Source organism: Bubalus bubalis, chromosome 17 (assembly GCF_019923935.1).
Source record: "Bubalus bubalis isolate 160015118507 breed Murrah chromosome 17, NDDB_SH_1, whole genome shotgun sequence".
Lineage (NCBI taxonomy): Eukaryota > Metazoa > Chordata > Mammalia > Artiodactyla > Bovidae > Bubalus > Bubalus bubalis.
Window position 1 is genome coordinate 55,326,996 of NC_059173.1, and position 21,874 is coordinate 55,348,869.

Sequence of the window (21,874 nt, forward strand, 5' to 3'; positions counted from 1 at the left end):
CCACTGTGGTCCAGGTAGCCTGCCCACAGCACAGCTTGTTCCTAGAAAGTGCTTTCCCTCTGAGATAAATGATCTTACTAGGGACCAGGCTTCGAAGGAAGTTTCCAGAATTACCCTGACACCTAACTCGCAACACAACTAGACCCAAAAGGTGGGAAAGACTCTAAAGGTCTCAAGGGCCTGGGGAACAGAGTTCACATTTCCATTAGAAAACTTGTTTATACTCTGGTTGGAGAAATGGAATGAAATGTACTCGATATGCCAAGCACATACATATATTTTCCCAACTGACCTTAAAACAACAACTAAACAACACCAATAATGGTGTTGCTACCCTGATCACTTTACATGCATTTTTAAATTAATCCTCACAATATCCGATGACATGAATGCAGCTCTTATCTCTATCTGATGGATGAGACCGTGGGCACATGCCTCAGAAATACAGAAGGAGCCGGGGCAATGCAAACCGCACCCAAGTGTGGTTGCTGAAATCCTTTCCATTAACCTTTGCATCTGTTTCTACAAACAGGTAAATCATGGTCATAATAAAACCAAGACCAAAAATGTATTTATTCAGACTGAACTGAGGTCAGAGACCCAAATGTTCATTTATCATCCAATCATTTGTTCACCCAGCAAATATTTACACAGTGACTTAACATATATCTGGTATTGAGCTGTCATGGCAATACTATGTTGATCTTAAGAAGCCTTTGGCTTAGTGGAGAATATGGCAAATAATATATGACAGATAATGCTATGATTTTGACCTAAAACTATAATTCTTAAAAGTGGTACCATTGTATACTTTATTTTCACTTTTGACTGTTATTAAAACAGACCCTTATTTTCTGCTCCATGCTGGAGTTAGCTGTTTGTTTTCATTTTACTTTGAAAAGACTCCTAACACCATTTGGTCTGAGTGTGCTCACCATAGCCTTCCTTCTCAGACCACTGGCTATTATCTCTCCTCCCCGGTCACTGAATCATGGCTAATGACTCTTTGGGGTTCTCACTCCCTCTTTCCCCCTTGCCCGCCTCTTTGCCTCCCTCTTCTTTATTTCTTTCAATCTCCTTTGGTGGGGTGGAGCTTTTTATTTTCTTAGACTATTAAATTACATTGTATGATGGAAATCATGGTACCTATTCATTAGTGTTCTTTCAAATAATAAAGGCCTGACTATGCCTCAGTGGTTATGGCGTTCTGAATTACAAACTCTAATAACTCCCAGTAATTACCCCTTCTATGCCTCTATGCCATACACTCACAGCTTCTCTTCTCAAGGTCCTGGGCGGCTGGCATAAAGAAAAAGATGATAAGGACACTACTCACACTACACCATACACTACAACTTAATCATTACGGTCTTCTTTGAAGGATTTAATATGAGAAGGCATCACCAACAGAGTCAGGCTCCAACTAACTGATTCACATCGTTACTTTCCAGTCTTTGACAGCTTCCTTCCAATCTAGACAGGCCCTTGGAACAAGTGGAATCAAAAAATATTAATGCATAGGCTCCATAAAAATGTCAAGGTTAATGATCAAAGTGCTACCTTTTAACTATACAAGTAGTATGACTTTCTGGAAAGAAAGAAAAAAACAGGTAACAAAAAAAAAAAAAAAATCACAAAAATAACAAATGCTGGTATATTTGTGAAAGGGCCTGATTGATGGAAACAGGCATGATCAGTGGAAGGTCACCACAGTTTCCAGGGTCAACAGGCCATTTCTGCTCTACCCTTCCCTCTTACTACCCTCTCAAAAAAATGCCCAAGAAAAAGAAATACAATACAGGCTAAGGACGGAGTTGGTCTGTTACTGGTTCTATAGACAACTGAAAATAGCCTTGTCCAGCTTTAAGTCTCCAAAGCTATGCTATAGACAAGAATGACACAGGATGAGCCATGGTGAGTGCCAAGGTCATGGGGCTATGATACACCCAGCCCAGGAGAGCAGACTAAGCATTGGTGAGTCAGTGTCTTTAAAAGTTCTTTTTTTTTCACAATTCCTTTTGAATCTACAAGTGGGAAGGCTTCCTAGTCCTGCCTCACAATTCAGAAACCATTTTTTTTTCCTCAAAGCCATATTCTTCTACATAAAACCCCCAAACCTCCACATGGCAAAAATACCATACATGAAGTCAAAGGGCAAACTGGGGGCAAACAAAAGATGCAACTTGTCACAGACCTTTCAAAGGGCTCATGTCCCTAAAAATAGTTGCTAAATATTGGTAAGAAAAAGAGCAGCTACTTAATAAAAAATGGGCCAAGAACAAAAACAGTTTACAGAACAGAAAACAGAAATAGCTTGTAAATAGATGAAAAATGTTCAACATCACTCATAAGAGACATGTAAATTAAAAATACACTGAGATACCATTTTTACTTATCAGAATGGTAAGAATCCAAAGTCTGATAACACATTCCCTTGAATAAGACTGGAAAAATAGGCATTTCTCACACACTGCATGGGAGAGCTAAGCTCAAGGATGGGTGATCTGGCAAGGTTATCAAAATTCCAAGTGCATGGACCCAGTGGCCTTGCAATTTCACTTCTTGGTGTTTGTCCTACAGATATATGTTTCACTTGGCTAAACAACATGGACATGGTTATTTACAGCAGCATTAGCTTTATAGTAAACGTATGAAAACATCAAAAAAGTTTATTAATAGGGAAGGGGTTAAATAAATGATAGTATTGATGGAATAATAAACAGCCATACCAAAAAAAAAAAAAAAAAGAATGACAACATTCTATTGGATTGGCCAAAAAGTTTGTTCAGGTTTTTTCATACTATTTTACAGAAAAACACAAATGAACTTCTTAGCCAAGCCACCGTGTCCTGCTACAGGAAGATACATGTTCACTGAAAGGGTCTGGTGGTGCAGGAAACCTTTATATACCAAGGGCTGGGAAAGGGTGGGATAAAGCTAGATTTGGTATTTGCTTGAATTTACAAAGAGTATCTGAAGAGGATACACAAAACATGAATACAGTGGTTACCAAGAGTAACAGGGCTGAGATATTTTCCACTGTAGGTCTTTAAACATCTTTGGATTTTTAAATAATTTTTTTCATTTTTAAAAAAGTTGAAGTATAGTTGATTTATGGTCTTCCCATGTGGTGCTAGTGGTAAAGAACCTGCCTGCCAACGCAGGGGAGAAGGCAATGGCACCCCACTCCAGTCCTTTTGCCTGGAGAATCCCATGGACAGAGGAGCCTGGTGGGCTGCAGTCCATGGGGTCTCGAAGAGTCGGGCACGACTCAGCGACTTCACTTTCACTTTTCACTTTCATGCATTGGAGAAGGAAATGGCAACTCACTCCAGTGTTCTTGCCTGGAGAATCCCAGGGACGGCGGAGCCTGGTGGGCTGCTGTCTATGGGGTCGCACAGAGTCGGACACGACTGATGAGACTTAGCAGCAGTAGCAGCAGCAGCCAACACAGGAGACATAAGAGACAAGGGTTTGATCCCTAAGTCAGGAAGATCCCCTGGAGGAAGGCATGGCAACCCACTCCAGTATTCTCGCCTGGAGAATCCCATGGACAGAGGAGTCTGGTGGGCTATGGCCAATAGCCCAATTGGGGCTCAAAGAATCTGACACGACTGGAGCAACTTAGCACGTATGCACACATGTAGTTGACTTATAATAATATCTTTGGATTTTTTGAATCATATGGGTATATTATTACTCAAAATTTATTTAAATTTTAAAGAGTGTCTTTGTGACTGTGTCAAAGGCATTGTTTTTGCTCAGCACATTAATAAATTATTAACCTCAAGAATTAGAGGAGGGACTTCTCTGGTGGGCCAGTGGTTATAAGACTCTACACTCCCTATGCAGGGGGCCCAGGTTCAATCTTTGGTCAGGGAACTAGATTCCACAGTCCACAACTAAGATGTGGAACAGTCAAATAAATAAATAATAAAAAGTTTTTAAAAAGAAGAATTAGGGGAGGCTTGAGGGAAAGCTGCTAAGCGTTATCAACTTCAGTCTTTTCTCAAAAGTTTCCCAAACATGAATTACAGACTTTAAGTAGAAACATTCTCACAAACCCCCTCAGTAATACCTTTCCTTAAAATGGTGTGACTTAAATATATACACACATAAAACCAAGTATAAACTTCTCATGCTCAGAACTCATTTACAATTATAAAACCAAACCATGTTTACAAACAAAACACTGTAAAAGTATGAACCCACTGGAATTCTGAAATAGCCACATTAACTTATTGTGAAGGACAGGGTTGTTTTGTTGACACTAACCTGCCCCTTGGAACAGTGTACAGGCTCAGAGGAAATCCTATAATACTGTATTACTCATTGTTATACAATGCGGTGACTCCATCACGATTTTCCTCTATTCAGGTTCAGGACACCTTTTTGTGATATCATCTAACCTTGTTTTGACCCAGTGCATCGCATCTTGTACTATTCAGGGTGCCTTGGCCACTTTCTCAACGCCTCCAAAATAACTGATATCAGAACCATCATAATCCTAAATCCAAGTGCTGACTTCAGCATTAACACTGGTGTTAGACATACGGTGGTCATTCCCGTAACCCATAATAACTTGTACTGACTTTTACTCATCTTATTAATTAACATAATAAAAATGAAAATATCACATTTTAAAATTCTGGAGAGAACTCAGGCTGAGGGTGTACACAGACCCCCAGCACTTGTTCACAGCCACAAAATGAGCTACAAAATGAGCTGCAAAACACAGCTGTAATTAGTTAATACGTCTGAGGGGCAGTGCTTCTATTCTCCACCCCAGGGACCTTCCTGGTGGTTCAGTGGCTCCCAGTGCAGGGAGCTCAGGTTCGATCCCTGGTTGGGGAGCTCGATCCCACATGCTGCAACTAAAGATCCCATGCAGCCAAATTAATGAATATTCCTGGCCCAGCTGAAGGCTCTTTGTCTTGGACTTGCTGCTGAAGCTTCTGATGGGTCAGACTCTACATTCCCTGAGTCTGTCATCACCAGTGATTCCTTCTCTGTGTCACTGCCCATGGCTGTGGGGAAGCCCGGCCCCAGTCTGGTGCCTATTTGCAGGCACTCAAACTCCAGCCTAAGGCACAGTCTCCATTAGACTGGGATGAATGCATAGCTCATCCATGAAGGTATAATCCCCATTTAGCACAAAGAACAATTCCCCATGAAGGGCACACACATTTCAATCTGCACTTCAAAGCCTCTCTCATTAAGTCTTAGCAAAACCCAAGAAACTGGTTTTCGGTATTAAACATCTGTGCAGATTCTTGCTGAATCCAGTTTCCCAAGCAAAGGAATGATGTCCTACATTTTTGCATCTTCAGCGCCTATGTGGTGAGCGCCTAATATCTGTCCAGCAGATGAATGAGGGAGTGAATGGATGAATACATGAATAAAAATGAGTGATGAATTACAGAGTAAAGATAGGGAAAAGGCAAAAAAAAAAAAAAGCTCATCCAACTGCTGCATGCTCCTGAAACATCAACTGGCCTTTCTTTGCTTACACACAAGCAGTGTACTCTTTTCTAATTAAAATATTTTTCTACATATGATGCCCTTTAAAAATCACGTCTACTGGAAAAATGTAGTAGGGTTCTCTTGGGTCTTTATTTTTAAAGCATTTGCAAGTGCAGTGTAAGGAGTCATTCTAACAGTTGGCCGGTCGCCAAGACTAAAGCTAAAACAAGTAGATGCTACAGTTTTAAGTTAATAAAGAATGTAATGTGGTAAACACTTTCCCATCCAACACCTACTGTGATTTATAAAGGTCACTGGCTACATCTCTCAAGCACATTTTTTTGAAAACAGGTTCAAGGTCAGCCAGGAATGTTGGCTACAACCCAAGACAAGGTGAAAAGCAAACAATTCTCTCAAGTTCAAGCAGTTTCTGAGTTACACGAAGAATTTTTTTTTTTTACTTTTTTTTTTAAGATTTTTTTTTTAATGTGGACCATTTTTTTTTTAAGTCTTTATTTAATTTGTTAACAACATTGCTTCTGTTTTGTTTTGGGTTTTTTGGCCCCGGGGCATGTGGAATCTTAGCTCCTCTACCAGGGATCGAACCCACACCCCTATACTGGAAGGTGAACTGTTAACCACTGGACCACCAGAGAAATCCCTGTTTATTTTTACTTTAAATGGTAAGAAGAAACAATGCTCCCAAAGCTTTCAATTGATTTAAGTCAACCATGGTAGAAAAGGTAGAAATCTGCTTCCTTTGACAAGAATGTAGACATGTATAAAGCAAATAAACAGCAACATTTAGTGCCATGGGGTCCTGGTATTGCTCTGTTCCCCTCTGTATCTTTTTTTCTTTTTTGGCCAAGTCACTCAGTATGTGGGATCTTAGTTCCCCGAGCAGGGACAGAATCTATGCTCCCTGGAGCAGCAGTGCAGAGTCTTTACCACTGGACCACCAGGGACCTCCCTCTGTATCCTTAATTCTTACTTTTCCTCCTTTTCGGGTGTTCTCCATGTCACACAGTCTCCATTCACCATAGCTGTGAAGAGCCATTAACTGGTTACCCTCAGCTGACATTTCCATTGTCACATGTCAACACAGTGAAACCATCTCACTGGCCTTTGGACTGTGAAGCTCTCATTAGAGTAAGGAGGGTAAAGATGGATTAGCTAATGTGTTTTTCCTAAGTTTTTAGAGATGTGCATGGTTTCAACACAAATCCCTGCAGTTTTAATGAGAGATAACTTATACGCAGAGTACATCATGAGAAACACTGGGTTGGATGAAGCACAAGCTGGAATCAAAACTTCTGGGAGAAATATCAATAACTTCAGATATGCAGATGACACCACCCTTATGGCAGAAAGGGAAGAAGAACCAAAAAGCTTCTTGATGAAAGTGAAAGAGGAGAGTGAAAAAGTTGGCTTAAAGCTCAACTTTCAGAAAACTAAGATCATGGCATCTGGTCCCAACACTTCATGGGAAATAGATGGGGAAACAGTGGAAACAGTGGCTGACTTTATTTTGGGGGCTCCAAAATCACTGCAGATGGTGACTGCAGCCATGAAATTAAAAGACGTTTACTCCTTGGAAGGAAAATTATGACCAACCTAGATAGCATATTCAAAAGCAGAGACATTACTTTGCCAACAAAGGTCCGTCTAGTCAAGGCTATAGTTTTTCCAGTAGTCATGTATGGATGTGAGAGCTGGACTATAAAAAAAGCTGAGTGCTGAAGAATTGATGCTTTTGAACTGTGATGTTAGAGAAGACTCTTGAGAGTCCCTAGGACTGCAAGCAGATCCAACCAGTCCATCCTAAAGGAAATCAGTCCTGGTGATCATCGGAAGGACTGATGTTGAAGATGAAACTCCAATATTTTGGCCACCTGATGCAAAGAGCTGACTCAATGGAAAAGACTCTGATGTTGAGAAAGATTGAGGGCAGGAGGAGAAGGGGACGATGGAGGATGAGATGGCTGGATGGCATCACCGACTCAATGGACATGGGTTTGGGTGCACTCCGGGAGTTGGTGATGGACAGGGAGGCCTGGCGTGCTATGGTTTATGGGGTCGCAGAGATTCAGACACGACTGAGCGACTGAACTGAACCAGTACCAGAGCTTCCTTGATGGCACAGTGGGTAAAGCATCTGCCTGCAACCCAGGAGACACAGGAGATTCAGGTTTGATCCCTGGGTCAGGAAGATCGCCTGGAGAAGGAAATGGCAACCCACATCAATATTCTTCCTGAAAAATCCATGGACAAGAGGGGTCTGGAGGGCTACAGTCCAAAGTGTTGCAGAGAGTCAGACACAACAAGTGACCAAGTGCTGCTATGACTACTACTACAACCAGTTCTAGAGGATTCTGATGATGTGGAAATGAGACTGCATCCAACGATTCACTAACAAATTTCAGCTTGTCCAACGCAACAGCCAAGAGCCCAGTAAGCATCAAAGAGATGGTAAACTTCAGTTCCATTTAACAGGCTGTACTCTCCTTCCTCTTGGTTTTCAAAACAGAATAGAATAAAAAAACAATGATGCAACAGGTTTTTCTTCCTTACTATGTTCCCTAGTAAAAATCCCCTTTGAGCAATTATTTCATTTGAAGTTGAGGAAGCACTCTGTTTTGTGGGGATATCAAGACTGAGTCACCCAGACATTTTGCTGTGGCCTCTCTGGGGCTAAACATTTTGGTATTAGTGAGTGGCAGGGATTATGTCTTCTCCCACATGGACTCCTACTTAGATATCAAAAACTTCCAACTACTTTGGTCTCTTCCTGTAACTTCACCTGTTACTTCCTGTAGCTTCGGCCTTGAGGTCCATTCTGAGTCAAGGTATTAAAAAGCTTTGTCTGAGAGTTCAGTCCAAGATATGACTAGTAAGCCTGCAAGGGTCCACCAGGACGCTTTCACCTGATGTGAAGAGCCGACTCACTGTTAAAGACCCTGATGCTGGGAAAGACAGAGGCAGGAGGAGAAGGGGGCGACAGAGGATGAGATGGTTGGATGGCATCACCAACTCAATGCACATGAGTTTGAGTAAGCTCCGGGAGTTGGTGATAAGACATGGAAGCCTGGCGTGCGGCAGTCCATGGGGTCGCAACGAGTCGGACACGACTGAGCGACTGAACAACAATATCTGCCTGTACCTCAAAGACACTGAAACAATGCCAGGCAGCTGAGCACCATGGAGAACACTGCAGACAGCCCTTCCTACTGCCAAGCAACCACTTCCACCTGGATATGCGCTAAGCTGCTACTCTAAGCAACCAAAGAGACGGTACTTGTCTATCCTCAATGAACTCAAGTTTAATGACACCAACACCTGTCCTTTATGCAGAAAGACAGCCACATTCTTACTCAGATCAGGGGGCCATTTAAAGTAGCTTCTGAGGTACCAGAAATACACGGGGGAAAGGGAAGTTGGCTGTAGAGTAATGAAGCGGGTGGACTCAAGGCAGACTGCCCAGGCCCCCACACCACCACCTTAAGTACTTACTGGCTGTGTGCATGACCTTAGGTTCAGAACCCTCTTCTGCAAAACAGGAATAATGTTAAGTGCTACTTACTGGAGTCATTGTGATGGTCAAATGGGAGTGCACTGGGATCACCGTGTTGGTCAAATCAGAGTGCTGAACTCTTGAACAATACATAACATCAGCACTCAACTGATGTTATGTATTGTTATTATTAGGATCACTAATTATTATGAGGACTCCTCTGCCAAAAATCCAGAAATTTTCTTCTAACTAACCCATTTTTTAAAAAGTCTTTGAAACCACCAAAACAATCAATTCACAAAAGAGTAAATGGTTTCCAAGCTGGTGCCTGTCTTGTGGAAGGAACAAGTGGTCTAAAACTCTATATGATCCCACAGTAAAACTAAACGAAACATCAGCAGAGTGCTTCAGTACGCTCAGATTCATTATTCACTTGATCTTAGCAAAAATCCCAAGTAGGTGTTATTTTTCTCGCCTTCTACCTATATGTAAAGATGAAGTTAGCAGAAGTAGGGCTCAAAGGCAGGCCAACTTATTCCAAATCCTCTTCTCTTCCCACTATATTGTGAAGTGAAACGGTTCCTTAACTGGTGCTTGGGACCTCAAGGCTAAATTCAGTAAGAATTCAGTAAGAAGCAGTACTCCTTTTGAGTTTCCACTTCTTCCAGCTAATAGACACCATCACCCCAAACAAACAGAGCCCAATGACATAGACCGGGCCTCCCCACGCATTGCTCATAATGATTGCCATGATGCACTGGGCTCTTGCTGGGATCCGACGGCTGTTCTCAATGTTTTCCTTCTATAAAAGTGGACAACTCCAATATGTAGCACTGCGTTCATCTTCACCGTACAGATGAGGAGACTGAGACAGGGACAGGCCATTGGCCCCAAATCACACCACTCGGATATGCGAAGTAAGTTTGAAATTCAAATACAGGACTATTCTCTCTCTCTTAGCTGTTTCCGCATTGCAGAAGGATACCTGGTGAGAGAGACAGGTGAGGCTGAAATCTAGCCCCAGCTCTGCCCTGGGGGCTGTGTCTTCACAGAGGCACAGCTCAGAAGCGATGCGTTTTTCTAAGGGCATCTAAAATTCCATGGACAGAGGAGCCTGGTAGGCTATGGTCCATGGGGTCACAAAGAATTGGACGTGACTGAGCAACTTCACTTTTCTTTCTTTTTTTAAGTGCACAGGGCCCTGGGTGGGACCTGCTCACAGGGGGGGCTTCAAAGCCATGCTCTTTAACCACAGGTCTGCATATACACTTAAACACCTGACTGCTATCTCCAGAGGCAGTACCAGTTGAAAATATAAACTCAAGAGTATTGAAAAATGTATGAGTAACATACCCTTCTCTGGCGGACTTCCCTGTCAGACACCTGGCACAGGTCTGGTTTATAAAGAAAACCAAACACGAACAGTACCTTTGCTCAGTTGCAAATATATTCAGATCTGTGACTGCATTCTGCTTTAATAGCAAGACTCTAACATGTGTGCGTGCTAAGTCACTTCAGTCATGTCTGACTCTCTGCAACCCTATGTAGCCTGCCAGGCTCCTCTGTCCATGGGATTCTCCAGGCAAGAATACTGGAGTGGGTTGCCATGCCCTCCCAACTGATCCAGGGATCAAACCCTCCACGTCGCCTACGTCTGCTGCATCGGCAGGCAGGTTCTTTATCACTAGCGCCACTTGGGAAGCCCCAGACATAAGATGTCTCAGACACATGAAGACGTTAAGAAAACCAGAACACCTTTCCTGATTAAGTTATTGTTATCATTTATTCACGCATGTTCTCCAAGTCCTAAATAAACACTGCTCAGTTCTGAATTGAAGTCTAGTCTTGGTCAAGTAACCACACCATTGCCAGTTAAAACCAGTTTCAACACAGAACTCAAATCTTTCCAGAGTTGTTTATACCACAAAACACAATAATCCACCAAGCCCCAGAATCCCCTACCTGTTAACAAAAAAACAGTTCTCTGTGGAAAGTGTGACTATTTAAATCTGTAACACTGTGGAGCTAATTTCAAAGATGCTGAACAAATATCAGGGAATGAACACTGCTACTGATACAAGTCAACCAACAGCATATTATTTATAAATTATAATAATATGCATCATGGTGACATTGTACAATTTCCAGTGTAAATATCAGCCTTTGACTAGCTATTTCTTTAAGTTAACGTTTACTGGCATATACCTGACTTACAATGTTGTATTAGTTGTAGGTGTACAGCAAAGTAATTCAGTTATACATATAATATATTACCTCTTTTTTAGACTCTTTCCTCATATAAGTCATTACAAGGTATTGAGTAGAGTTTCCTGTGCCATACAGGAGGTTCTTATTACATGACTAGGTATTTCGATGAGGCATGGACTCCCCGACTTGCCCTGGTCTTCATCACTCCCTACTACCCTGCTGAGATTGGAGCCAAGCACCAGTTTCCATTCATCACACTGTATTAAAAAAAAAAAAAACCTAAAATCAATGTTTATAGGAATGAAATATATCTCTATAACCATAAAGCAGCGGCCCCCAACCTTTTTGGCACCCGGGCTTGGTTTCATGGAAGACAGTTCTTCCACAGACCAGGGGCGGGGCCGAGATTTCAGGATGATTCAAGTGCATTACATTGATTTGAACTTTATTTCTGTTATTATTCCATCAGCTCCACTTCAGATGATCAGGCATTAGATCCCAGCGGTTGGAGACCCCTGCCATAAACTACATCTCCACCAAAACTAGAAACTCCAAGTTTCAAAATATTTTGGAAAAGATAGTTCTTTGTGCAATAAAGAATATTCGTAAATGTTTACTGCTTTTAAAAAATTGACCTTTACAAGGTAGACAATAGCCTCTTCCCTCCACTCCATCCTTCCTCAATCCTTTCAAAAATAATTATTTGAGTATTAAATACCAGAAGTTATTAAATACTAGGTACTAATCTCTCCTTTATTTAGCTGGTATCAGGACCAGACTTGCCCAGGAAAATAAGAAAAAGTTTCCAAAGAAATCTCTTTCAGAGAGAGGTTTGCTAGATCCTTCAAGGAGGTGTTCGGGATTGTGAATTTGATGCTTCTTAATGCTTGGATCTTCATTTCCTGTCTTAATTTTAGGAAAACCCTACACCCTTAAACTAAATGATATTAAATTCTTATTACCTGAATTTGCACTCATTTTCATAAAGCCAGGTTCTTCTGATTGTACCTGGGCAAAAGGCCCCCCAAGAATACTTAGGTGGGCATTCTGTTTCCTTCTTGGATTGTCCTATAAACAACGTACAGGGAATCCAAGGTACAAGAGATCTCAAGGTATAGGGAACTACCCACACTTCTTTTTGACTCTATGATTGATGTAGAAATAAGGCATTAAACTACTTCCAAAGAAATAAAATAGTCAGTTTCACTTAGCTTTAAAAAACAGACAACCTGGGACTTCCCTGGCCCAGTGGATAAGAATCCACCTGCCAGTGCAGGAGACATGGGTTTAATCCTTGGTCCATGAAGATTCCCCTGCTGAGAAGTAGCTAAGCCCATGTGCCATAGCTTCTGAGCCTGTGGTCTGATCCCTGGGCTCCATAGGAGAAACCAGTGCAACGAGAAGCCCGCACGCCCAACAAAGAGTAGTATCTAATCACTGCAACTAGAGAAAGCCAGGGTACAGCCAAAGGAAAAATTGAAAAAAAAAAAAAAAAAAAACAAGGGACAATTTACCACCCCAGACAGTTACTATAACAGAACATTTTTCTCTTCCTTATGTTCTTTTCTTTTTCCTTTTCTTCTTCCATCCCTCCTTCCCTCTCCCCTTCCTTTTCCTCATCTCTTTCTTTCTTCCTTCTTTCAGTGACCATCTGCTCCTTGTGGTCAAGGCAACTTTATTTACACACCCTTTCACTTGACACATGCTCCCATTGAGCTGATAGGCTGCCCAGGAGACTTTTTATACGGTCATTGGGTTGTTCCTGGTTTTGCTGGGTAGATGGAGGATACTGACAAAAGAGGACTTCATTTGAAAACATGGAAACCTAATACCATATTAAACTGACGCTTCTGGTTTTCAGTATTTCACTTGGCCCTGACAATAAATGTGTGAGTTGGGTAGGGAGAACCATGCCCACTTTGGGTTGAAAACCAGTCTCAGAGTTAAAAACCATGACACTGCTGAGGCTCCCTTCACTCCCTGAGGTCCCTTTTAAGACAGCAGCCACCAAAGATGTTTAAACTCCTTCATCCCAAAGATAATTTACAATGAAAGGTAATACTGAATTTCTTTTTATCAAACTCTGTGTGCCATAAATGATCCTAAATAAGAACAGACACTCTCTTTGACATTTATGTCCTATTTGAAGGACATTTCGAAGGCCCTTCCATAAATGATTGATCCCATCTACTCAGCTTTTTTGAAAATATACTCTCTCCCATTCTGTGTAGGTATTAATGTTATGGATTTCTGTAAGACAAAGATCTAGATGGTGAGTGAGAGCAAGGAAAAAAAAAATGTATTCATCTCAGGACTTTATAAAATCTTTGTGTTCATCTAAACTTTAAAAAACATGCGTTATCAGCACGCAGAAGTAGAAATCTGCAAGTGGCTTTAAAAGCACACCTGCGTAGTTTATTTAGTACAGCTGTCAAATCCAATTGTATTCAGTCCCTGCGACAAACTGAAATGTGCACAAAAAGTGAAAATGTAAGAGGTGTCCTCTGACAAAGTTTTTCTCAGCACTAAGAAAGGAGACAACAGATCACAATTCACTATAGATACTTCTATTGAGAGTACAACCCAAGCTATCTAAGTTATGAAAAAGTCATGGGGAGCTTGCTTAGTTGAACACACCCCCAAAATTGGAATCATATGGGCAAGACTGGCGGGGCTCTGAAAAGAACAGTCCATAAAGGTATGAATCCTTTCAAATGCAGAACCACACGGTGCCTCTGTAAGGGCTCTATGGAATTTGCTATGGAAATGGGGGCTGTCAGAAGAGAGGAATACTGACTTTTATCAAGGAGAGAATGAAGGGGAAGGGGACAGTGGGTGCAGAGAAACAGGTGAGAGTCAGAGGGCATACGGCACCCTCTTCCTAAAGCTCACAGGTTACACCCAAGCAGGGCCATACTTGGGAGACAAGAGATGATTCTTTTGCAAAATAGAGAATAGGAAGCAAGAGCGGTTTGCAGTTCCTAGTCTGGGGGTCAATATCATGAGGGTTTTTAATAAGTGAAGTGAACTGAACAATGCTTAGGTTGATAGCTGAACTCTTATTTTATTTTCTTGGTTTTACTGAGGAGCAGCTGATACACAATATTATGTTTCAGGTGTACATAATGATTCACAAATTTTAAAGGTTATGATTTCATTTAGAGTTATTATAAAATATTGAGTATATTCCCTGTTGTACAGTATATCCTTGTAACTTATTTACTTTATACATACGTATTTGATACATATTGTACCTCTTAATTCCCTGCCGCCATCCTGCCCTGCCCATTTCCCTCTCCCCGCTGGTAACCAGCAGGCTATTCTCTTTATGCATATGTTTATTTTTTGTTATATTCATTAGTTTGTTTTATTTTTTAGATTCTACATTTAAGTGCTAGCATACAGTGTGTCTCTCTCTCTGACTTATTTCACTTTGCATAATACCTTCTAAGTCCATTCAGCCTGTTGCAAGTGACAAACTCATTCTTTTTACGGCAGAGTAGTAGTCCATTGTCTATCCATGCCACATCTTCTTTATCCATTCATCTACTCATCTGGACCCTTAGGTTGCTTCCACATCTTGCAAAATAAATGATAACTACACTTTTCAGTGAAAAGGGGAAATGCCTACTCACTGTTCTGTATTTGGACCCAGTTTTTCTCTCCATTCATCTATGGGGAAGGAGAATTAAGGGAGAACGAGGGCATTTAGCTGTCAGAGCTGTGTACCTGGAATTATAGAGCATCCTAGGGAGAGGTCCTGATGGAAGCATTTGCAAGGAAGTGAGCAGCTGGGGCAACATCAGTCCTCAGACTAAGGCAGTCCTGTCTGTACACACACACCCCTAGGGCCTTCCCCACAATGAGAAACTGAGAACTATAGTTGAAGGGTCATATATCTGGGTATCAGGATAAGAGTAAGAAAGAAGCACTAACACAGCATTGTAAATCAACTATATCCCAATAAAAATTTAAAATCCTACTGCAAGCAACAGCAATAAATTCTTGAAAATCACTTTGGTAGGAAATTCAGAGTTGAGAAAAGTAAGACTTTAGGCTCTTCCTTTTTTTTTGATTCATAATTCACTTTAAGGAGCCAATGAAAGTGGTGGAACTTCAGTTTCAGAAAAATACACCTTCCTAATGTATTCCATAAATCTTGTATAATAATTTCAGGTTGTTTTCTTTTACAGTATCTTTAAAATAAAAAAAATTGTTTGGGGAGCCAAACTATTAAAACAATCCCATTACAAAAACTCAATATTTTTATATCACAAAGAAAAAAGAGGCAGATATTAAATTCAAAAAATCTTTGACATCTGACACAAATTACAGTAATAAAAATCAATACTGTATGTCAAATATATATTTTTCCTCCTTTGGTAACCATAATCCTTTTGAGGTTGACCTTCCACACAATTAACATGGAGACTGGTTTCCTTTGTGGAGGATCCATACACACAGGAGTACTTCCTTCCCTGGTCCTCCATCCAAAGGTTCAATGCCCTCTCAGTTGTATAAATCGGAATGGCTCCATATCATGGTCCCAAAGACAGCTTCACTGGAAGGCTGGATATGGAGAAAGTTTGAAGATCTATTTTAGGAAAATTCAGAGAGAGTTTTCAGGTTTCCTCCTGGCACACAGCCAGTTAGCTGTAACCATGACAACCACTATGCAGTGACAACACCTGGCATTGCCGCTTCCCTTCTTTCCAAGCTCAAGGCTGCTTTCCTAAGACTGAGACTGACTTCGCCTTGGTTTCCTTTAGCTTTCCAAAGTGATACCGGGCCCCGTGAGGTTCCTAGGCCCAAAGGCTTTCTGTGACCTCCATTTCTTTGATTATAGGAAACAGCCTTCATCTAGCCTCTGTGACCTTCCCTGAGCTCCGACAGGTAGAGTCAAGCAGTTCTTAACTAGGGTAAGGAGGGGATCCAAGCCAGGGAGAAACAAACAGTCAAGAGAAACAGCAGCGCAACCTTGGGGCAAGGTCCTGGTTCCCAATCAATCTAAACTCACAACAATATCTTTGAGCTATTTTGAAGACACTGAAACCCCTTTCAGGTGGGAGCAGTGGGGGATTAACAATGGTGTACTGCCCACAAGCAGGCCGACCCCAGGCCAGATGGACCCGAATGTTGATGCTGCTGACTCCTACTTACCTCACCACCAACCCATCAGAAGAATCTCCGCGAGCGGATAGCTCCCTCTCTGACAATTACTGAGAAATTCTCACTATCGTCTCTAAGCTGGTACATGGGATTTTGAGTGTATTACCCGACTGTGGCCTCCTCTGCCAGGCAAAGCAATAAAGCTATCCTTTTCTACTTCACCCAAAACTCTGTCTCTGAGATTGGATTTGGTACCAGTGAATGGAGAAGTTGATCTTTTGGCATCAAAAGTGTGCATTACAATTTCATCTTCCTCTCTCCTTTTCATGTGCCTTTTCATCCTTTTTTCTTTCCAAATGCAGTCAAACCTAAGTACAAATACAAGCTCTGTCTGTTATTAGGAGGGTCTCCTCAAGTAAGATACTTAACTTCTCCAGGCAGTTTCCTCATCTGTAATAGAGGGGAGATAAACTAACCTGCAGGAGATAAACTAACCTAACCTTCATAACCTGATGTTATGAACATCAAATTAGTGACGTGTGAAAGGGTCTCAGCAGAATGCTTGAGCCACAGGAGAATTTCAGCAAATGTCAGCTTCTCTGCCTTTATACTCTATGCTAATTGTAAAAAGAATAGAAAATAGAGAACAATAGGACCACAATAACAATGACTTTGAAAATTAGCTTTTAGACCATACAAATTTGAATATTATTAAAAAGACTCTTTAAGAAATGTACTTTACATTATTCATTATATTGACAATAATAGACATGCAAATATTATAAAATACCAATGGTGTAAAAAAAAAGTAATTAAATGATTTCTTCTTTAAAAGCTTTAGTTACAGAGTCCAAATATAAATCTGTGAAGATTTGCTTACTTTTATTAGAGACTGCTTTGGTTCCTAGGTTAATACAAAGATTTTAAAAATCCATTTGTATTATTGAAATATGGAGTATCCTGGTATTAAACAAACTGAGATAAACAAACAGTTCATATTTTCTGTTTAGAGTGTAAACAGGGATCAAATCCTTAATGTTCTACTTGATCTTATTGTTGCTCAGTTGCTAAATTGTGTCTGGCTCTTTGCGACCTCACGGACTGCAGCATGCCAGACTCCGCTGTCCTTCACCTGCTTGACCTTCCCTCTAGCAAATACTTGCCCAGCAAGCCTAGAATAATGGAGCTGGAAGGTGGGCATGCATGCTTTACAGACCTCACCTCAGAGGGGCTGGATAGCTATTCACCTCTCCTTGGTCTCAAACAGAAAGTAAGGAGAAGACTTGATTCATCCCAATGACAGTTTACAATCCTGATCTCCCATGCAGAGTTAGGAGGACCTTAATGGATCTCTTGATTGGATCCCACAGCCAGAGAACACTGGCTCCCTGAAAGCAAGTGTAAGTAATCAACAGCACATTGTGAAATGCCATTTGGAGCAAACAAGAAGCCAAAGGCAATTGAAAAATGACTGGCCTGTCCTCTGAACTCATCGCCTGACCGGAAAGGAAAACCAAGCAACAGAGAAAGTGGGTCAATGATTTCTTCATTGGTTCTCTGGTTAAACCAACTACTAAGTGAGGATATTTCTCAATTATAAATCTCTGAATGAATAATTAACCACATATCTTTATATACAGATATTTTTTTAATTAAAAAAATTTAAATATATGTGTGTGTGTATATATATATAAAATATATATAGAAAGAGAGAGAGATAAATAGAAAAGGTGGCCACTCCCCTGCCTCCAACCTTTATCCTCTCCCTGGTGGTTCCAGTTCGCCGGAGTCACTGATGCCAGGAGACAGAGGTCTGTGGTTCCTGACTGCGCTTTTAAAATGTACATCCCCAGGAAGGAAGGGAGGGAGGCAGGCATGCAGGTGGAAGGATTTAAAGTTGCTGATCAAAAATTCCCTTCACCCAAAAGCCTGAATATTGACTTAATGTTTTTAAGTTGCTTAAATATCGGACAGATAACATTTGCTTTACTGTTGTTCAGCGGCTCAGTCAAATTCGACTCTTTGTGACTCCATGGACTACAGCACGCCAAGCCTACTCAACTTCTCTGTTAACTGCAGGACATGGGTTGCTCACACATCAGTGTGAATTACTCAGAGCCAGTGGCCCCGAAGAACAATGATGGGCCATTATCTATGAAGAGCTCCTTGTGTTTCCTGCATTCTACATTAACTTATGTCACAGAATCGTCACCATCAGAGCTGAAACGTGTTTAAGTATATTATATAAGGAAATCAGAAAGGAAGAGACACTTCCTGAATCACATCACTTGGTAACAGATGGGGCTGGGATTTGAATCCAGTTTGAAGCCGGATGTGTGCTTATTGAAGGGAAGGGCTGAAAAAGACTAGAACCCAGGGAGGGAGCAGAGAACACAGAAGAAAAGGTGAGAAAAGCAAGCTTGGGGGATTCCCAATTTGCCTGTGGCATTGTGTGTACTCAGGGTGCCAGGAAGCTCCCCTGGGCTTCAGTCTCTGAGACCCAGACCCAGACCACGAAGTGGTACCCACCACAGCCAGCAGCATTACTGCCTGTCCAGTCCCAAACTACAAATTCCTGACTTGAACAAAATTGCAAAACACATTTTTGTGTGCAAGCCTGAGGAGCATCCCACTATCTAAAACTTGATCTCTGCAAAATGTGGATCCTGAGAAATGGAGTATTTCCTGCCTGAGCAGCAAACAAGGATGTTGCAGTCATCAGCAACGGCATCTGCCACAACCGCAGATGGTGAGCTGCTGAGCCCCGAGGGAGGTCCTGAAGGAAGTAACAAATACCATTTCAGTTCAGTTCAGTTCAGTCGCTCGGTAATGTCCGACTCTTCGTCCCCTTCTCTTCCTGCCCTCAATCTTTCCCAGCATCAGGGTCTTTCCCAATGAGTCAGTTCTTTGCATCAGGTGGCCAAAGTGACTGCAGTTTCAGCTTCAGCATCAGTCCTTCCAATGAATATTCAGGACTGATTTCCTTCAGGATTGACTGGTTGGATCTCCTTGCAATCCAAGGGACACAAGAGTCTTCTCCACAGTTCAAAAGCATCAATTCTTCAGCACTCAGCTCTCCTTATGGTCCAACTCTCACATCCATACATGACTACTGGAAAAACCTACCACTTAGCAGCCATCAGACTGAGTCCACTCCCTAAGGTGAGCCCTGAGGGAACTCAGGATATGAAAACACAGGAAACTGGCCCTAGATAGGTGAGGTGCAGATCAAAGCAAAGACTGCAGTGAGACCAAACTCTGGCATCTTCCTATGCAAAGAAAAGCCCTAGCTGCCTTAACTGGAGATATCTGGTTTTCCTTTAATTAACTAACAATACTTTTTTGACATTCAGATATCTGCCCCTTGTTGCAAAACTTCTATATCATCTGGCTTTCTGCTCAGCCTCTCTAAGCTATTCTCTTTGGGTTTGAGATACCGTCTCCCAGGTTTGAAGTCCTAAAAATTCCCACCGAATAAAACATGACTCTCAACTATTAGGCTGCAGTACCACAGTGCCCTCACCTACAGACTGTCACACTGAGTGAAGTAAGACAAAGAAGGTCAAATATCATAGGATACAACTTACATGTAGAATCTAGCCTACTGGGCTGCTGTCCATAGGGTCGCACCGAGTCGGACACGACTGAAGCGACTTAGCATGCATGCATGCATCAGAGAAGGAAATGGCAACCCACTCCAGTGTTCTTGCCTGGAGAATCCCAGAGACAGAGGAGCCTGGTGGGCTGCCGTCTATGGGGTCGCACAGAGTTGGATACGACTGAAGTGACTTAGCAGCAGCAGCAGAATCTATAAAAATGGTACAAATGAACTTATTTACAAAACAGAAACAGAGTCACAGATGTAGAAAACAATTTTATAGTTACAGGGTGGGGGAGAGTGGAGAAGGGAGGGGGAGGAATAAATTGAAAGATCAGGATTGACATATAAACACTACATGCCTGAAGAACTATGGACAGAGGTTCCTAACACTGTACAGGAGGCAGTGATCAAAACCATCCCCAAGAAAAAGACATGCGAGAAGGCAAAGTAGTTGTCTGAGGAGGCCTTACAAATAGCTGTGAAAAGAAGAGAAGTGAAAGGCGAAAGGGAAAGATAATACCCAACTGAATGCAGAGCTCCAGAGAATCGCAAGGAGAGATAAGAAAGCCTTCTTAAGTGAATAATGCAAAGAAATAGAGGAAAACAACACAATGGGAAAGACTAGAGATCTCTTCAAGAAAATTGGAGATACCAAGGGAATATTTCATGCAAAGATGAACACAATAAAGAACAGAAACAGCAAGGACCTAATAGAAGCAGAATAGATTAAAAAGAGGTGGCAAAAATACATACAAGAACTACACAGAAAAGGTTTTAATGACCTGGATAACCACACTAGTGCGGCCACTCACCTAGAGCCAGACAACCTTAAGCATGAAGCCAAGTGGGCCTTCAAAAGCATCACTATGAACAAAGCTAGTGGAGGTGACGGAATTTCAGCTAAGCTATTTCAAATCCTAAAAGATGCTGCTGCTGAAGTGCTGCACTCAATATGTCAGCAAATTCGGAAAACTCGGCAGTGGCCGCAGGACTGGAAAAAGTCAATTTCCATTTCAATCCAAAATAAAGGCAATGCCAAAGAATATTCAAATGGCCGCATAGTTGCACTTATCTTACACGCTAGCAAAGTAATGCTCAAAATCCTTCAAGCTAGGCTTTAACAGTACATGAACTGAGAACTTTCAGATATACAAGCTGGATTTAGAAAAGGCAGAGAAACCAGAGATCAAATTGCCAACATCCACTGGATCATAGAAAAAGCAAGGGAATTCCAGAAAAACATCTACTTCTGTTTCATTGACTACGCTGAAGCCTTTGCATAGATCACAACCAATTATGGAAAATTCTTAAAAAGATGGGACCAGACTACCTTACCTGTCTCCTGAGAAACCTGTATGGACAACAGTTAGAAGCGGACATGAGACAACAGAGTGGTTCCAAACTGGGAGAGGAGTACGGCAAGCTGTATATCGTCACCCTATTTGTTTTACGTCTATGCAGAGTACATCAAGCAAAATGGCGGCTGGATGAATTATGAGCTGGAATCAAGACTGCCTGGAGTACTATCAATAAGCTCAGATATGCAAATGATACCACTCTAATGGCATAAAGCAAAGAGGAACTAAAGAGCCTCTTGATGTGAAAGAGGAGAGTGAAAAAAGATGGCTTAACACTCAACATTCAAAAACCTGAGATCATGGCAATCAATCCCATCACTTCACAGCAAACAGATGGGGGAAAAGTGGAAGCAGTGACAGGTTTTATTTTCTTGAACTCCAAAATCACTTCAGATGGTGACTCTAGCTATGAAATTAAAAGAGCCTTGCTTCTTGGAAGGAAAGCTATGACAAACCTAGACAGCATACTAAAAAGCAAAGACATGTCTTTGCTAACAAAGGTCCTTATAGTTAAAGCTATGGTTTTTCTAGTAGTCATGTATGGATGTGAGAGTTGAAAGATCAAGAAGGCTGAGCGCCTAAGCATTGATGCTTTCGAAACTGTGTGAAGACTCTTGAGAGCCC

General features: G+C 41.5%; 1 protein-coding gene and 1 long non-coding RNA gene across 11 annotated transcripts in view; both read right to left on the minus strand.

Annotated features, from left to right (window-relative positions):
* TBC1D9 (TBC1 domain family member 9) overlaps positions 1–21,874 on the minus strand; it is a 123,569-nt gene that overhangs the window by 87,594 nt on the left and 14,101 nt on the right. The window lies entirely within an intron of this gene.
* On the minus strand, positions 10,739–19,917 carry LOC112579970. Its single transcript, XR_003104326.3, has 2 exons — positions 19,879–19,917; positions 10,739–19,067 (listed from the first exon to the last, which is right to left on the minus strand). It is a non-coding gene; the product is annotated as an uncharacterized LOC112579970 (long non-coding RNA).